The following is a 4,224-nucleotide window of genomic DNA, read 5'->3' as shown; positions in this document are numbered from 1 at the left end:
GCTGGCTGGGGGAGGGGGGGCAATGAGGAACCGGATTTGGGGAGATGAGGTAGGGGCATGGGGCAGTTCGAGGAGACCGGAGGGAACTGGGGGAGGCTGGGATTAGGAGGACGAGAGTGTATTGGGGTCAGTTGGAGGGAAGCGGGTGAGTCGGGGGCTAGGGAGGACTGGGAGATATTGAGGAAAGCTTGGGGGAGCCCAGGGAGAGAATTGGGAGGGCGTGGGCAGGATAGTGGGGGTAGTTGGGTTGGGGGAAGAGGGGCCCGGTATGGATGAGTGAAGGAAGGACCGGGGACACTGGAAGTTTAGGGGATTCGGGAATTACAAGCGATGAGTGTGAGGGCAGAGTGTTTCGGGGGGCGTTGGGGAGGTCTGAAAGGACGGGGTGTGGGGTGTAGAGGAGAGAGGTTTGCCGGTTCAGAGAAAGAACCGAACTGCAGGGCCATAGGAGGGTAGAGTTGGGAGGAGATAAGATCCCCAGGGAGAAGGAGGCTAAACCGGGCCGGAAACAAGGGTGAATCAGAAGAGGGGGAGCCCCTGCCACTTCCAGGTTCCTGCGGGAGGGGCGCTCCTAGCCCATTGTCCCCGACCCGGCCAGGACATCCGGTGACTTCCCTTGGGACGCGACGACCGGTTGTGTAACCCTGCCAGGCCTGCCTGCTCCCGGGGGAGGGGCCTAAGTCTGGACTCCCGGGTTCCTCTCCGCCCCCATCCCAAGGGAGAGGCCTGGGTTGGGATCCTGGGGGAGCGGCTCGTGACGTCACAAGTGGGCGGAGTCCACCAAAGGCGCTAACCCGTTTTCTTATTCACTGGCGATCTGGGATCTGGGACCCAGGGCGGGAAGGGGTGTTCTTAGCGATCCCCTTGGTTGAAGCAGCCCAATGACCACAAGGGTAAATTGAGTCCCAGAGAGTGCTGACCCTTTTCATTCAACTCATTCATTCAGTAAAGATGCATGGAGCGCCGGCTGTGTCCCAGTTACTGCCTTAGGTGATGGGGACACAGCAGTGACTGATTCTAGCAGCCCCTGGGCAGACCCCATCCTAAACTGACTGTGACTGACTACAGCTATACCTCCTTGGAGCCTGGCCTCCTTCACTAGACAAATCAATAAGATGGACCCTCACATCCAGGCAGCTGGGAGACCCTTCCCTAGTACAGAGGGCACCACACATCCCTCAGCGCCTGAGTCCCTGGTCTGTGTGTGACTGCATCTCCCCTTCCTCCCCCCATGGCCTGTCACTTCCTCTTATCCTTATCCCCCCCCCGCGGGGCATGACTAGGGATGCTGGTCTTAAGGCAGTTGGCAAATCACTCAGACGTCATAACTAAGCCGGCTGTGCTATCACACGAGATGTGTCCCTGAGATGTCATTAAGCAGCCTGCTTCTCCTCCTATACATACCTCTGGGGTCCTGTGGGTCTGAGGAGGGGCCACACCCTGCTGCTGGTGGTTCCTCAGCCTCCCAAACAGAGTTATCTACTTCCATCCAAGCCCTCCATCAGAAGGTTCTGGAAGGTGCCTTCCTGGCTACCCTTAGTCTTCTTACAGGCAGCCTTCTTTGACTCCCCATCCCTGTCACCCTCCCTGGGATTTGTATCCTGACCTGAACCTTGCCTCTCTGATCTCACCCACTTCCTTGCCTCAACTTTGAAAAGCCTTCAGAGCCCAGTCCTCAAAAGGACACATGCTTGCACCTCTCCAAGCCTCAGTTTTCCCATCTCTAAAACAGGCATAGCAATGGGGTATGGCCCACTCACTGAGTGCTGAAGGATTCCAGTCACTTCATGTCTGTGATGAGCTTTGCATAGGCCAGGGACATTGTGAGAGCTCAGTGAATCCTATTGGCCAGGATACATAAAAAATAGTTAATATTGAGAAGTGGGTATAAGAGTGGGAGGGAAATTTACTTTTCCAAGGTATATCCTTTTGTAGTTACCAAAACTTTTTGGCTTTTTTTAGATAGGGCCTCTGTTGCCCAGGCTGGAGTGTAGTGGTGCCATCTTGGTTCACTGCAACCTCCACCTCTGGGCTCAACTGATCCTCCCACCTCAGCCTCCTGAGTAGGTGGGACCACAGGTGCATGCCACCACACTTGGCTAAATAAAAAAATTGTTTTTACAGAGATGAGATCTTACTATAATGTCGAGGCTGGTCTTGAACTCCTGGGCTCAAGAAATCCTCCCACCTCGGCCTCCCAAAGTGCTGGGTGGGATTACAGGCGTGAGTCACTGCACCTGGCCTCAAAACAGTTTTCAAAATTTAAAAAAAAAAAAAAAAAGTGCTGGGTGCAGTGGCTCATGCCTGTAATCCCAGCACTTTGGGAGGCTGAGGCAGGCAGATCACGAGGTCAGGAGATCGAGACCATCCTGGCTAACATGGTGAAACCCCATCTCTAATAAAAATACAAAAAATTAGCCGGGTGCTAATTTTTACAGGTGGCATGCGCCTGGCCTGTAGTCCCAGCTACTCGGGAGGGTGAGGCACGAGAATCACTTGAACCTGGGAAGCACAGGTTGCAGTGAGCCGAGATCCCACCACTGCACTCCAGCCTGGGCGACAGAGCAAGGCTCTGTCTCAAAAAAAAAAAAAAAAAAAGTTAGGTTGGGCACAATGGCTTACACTTGTAATCCCAGCACTTCGGGAGGCCAAGGTGGGCAGATCACCTGAGGTCAGGAGTTTGAGACCAACCTGGCTAACATAGTGAAACCTCGTCTCTACAAAAAATACAAAAATTAGCCCGACTTGGTAGCAGGCGCCTGTAATCCCAGCTACTCGAAAATTTTAGAAGTTACTTAAAAATTACCATCTCTGAACTGACTCTGAAATTTATCTGGGTACCTTCCACCCACATTTCATCTCAGGGATGACCCCCCTGCCCCCATCCACCCTGCTACCTGGGTGGAGACCTGGGCCTCAACTGGGTATCTTCCTCGCCCACTGCAGGGTCAGGGCCAGGCCCAAGACCTTAGTCACTCATTCTGACCTCTGTCACCCTCAGGGAAGTCAGTGTGCTGCCTTTGAACCCCCAGAACATGCAGTGTAGGTCCTTGAGGCCTGACACTGATTCTTGGAGTGGGCACTGAGAATCTCAGGATATGGAAATGGGGAGGCCCTTAGATGATCCAAGTGCAAAGGGAAGACCTAGACCCAGAGAACAGAGTTCTGACTGTTCCCACGGCCTGGAGCTGTTGTGTCCAATCACTAACTTGCAAGGGAGGAAAGAATCTTAGTGGAGGCGGGCTCCGTAGCTCATGCCTGTCATTTCAGTGTCTTCCTAGGAGGAGGCCAGAGGATCGCTTGAGGCCAGGAGCTCAAGACCAGCCTGGGCAAGGCGGGCAAGGCGTAGAGACTCTGTCTCTACCAAAAAAAAAAAAAAAAAATTAGCCAGGTGTGGTGGTGCACATCTGTAGTCCCAGCTACTAGGAAGGCTGAGGTGGGAGGATCTCTTGAACCCAGGAGTTCAAGGCTGCAGTCAGCTAAGATTCCAGCACTGCATTCCAGCCTGGGCAACACTGCTCTCCAGCCTGGGCGACAGAGCAACACCTTGTCTGAAATAAAACAATATTATGTGGAGGTGGGTAAATAAAGAAACGGCTCAAGGCTGAGCCCTAACTCTGGTGACACAGTGATCAAACTTGATGACAAAGACAGTCATCCTTCCCCAGCCTGAGCCCCGACCCTGGTCACAGAATGAGCCGTGATGCTGGCCATGCCTGGCCTCAGCTCTGAGACTGGGCCAGACTAAAGTGTGCGATGCTCCCACCCCCAGATCTAAGCCTAACCCTGCCCACTGTAGAAACAAACCAAGAAATCAGATCCTCACCCCCAGCCCTCAGCCCTCAGCCCTCAGCCCGCAGGTATCCTGACTCCCTGTGACCCTCCCGCCCTGCCCTGCCCCCATAAAGGTTGGCCTTGAGGACACAGACGGGAAGGGGCAGATTCAGGAAGACAGGAGATTGGCGATGAGGGCCGAGAGGGGACATAGGGACAGGAGTAGGGCAGGCTGGGGGATGGGTATGAGTACCAGTGGGGGACATCGCTGGGGGGAGGCAGGAGAGGGGGGAATTATGATGAGGAATGGAGGTGAAGCTGAGGATGGGGGGCAGGGGATGGGGATACCATGTAGGGGACGCAGGAAGGCAGCCAGGCTAGCGGCGGGGCGGAGGTCGCAATCGGGGGCGAGTGTGACCGCCAGGACAGAGTGGGGGTGCGCTGGGGACA

This window comes from Mandrillus leucophaeus, unplaced genomic scaffold (assembly GCF_000951045.1).
Source record: "Mandrillus leucophaeus isolate KB7577 unplaced genomic scaffold, Mleu.le_1.0 Scaffold151, whole genome shotgun sequence".
NCBI classification, from domain to species: Eukaryota; Metazoa; Chordata; class Mammalia; order Primates; family Cercopithecidae; genus Mandrillus; species Mandrillus leucophaeus.
Note: the sequence above shows the minus strand (reverse complement) of the source record.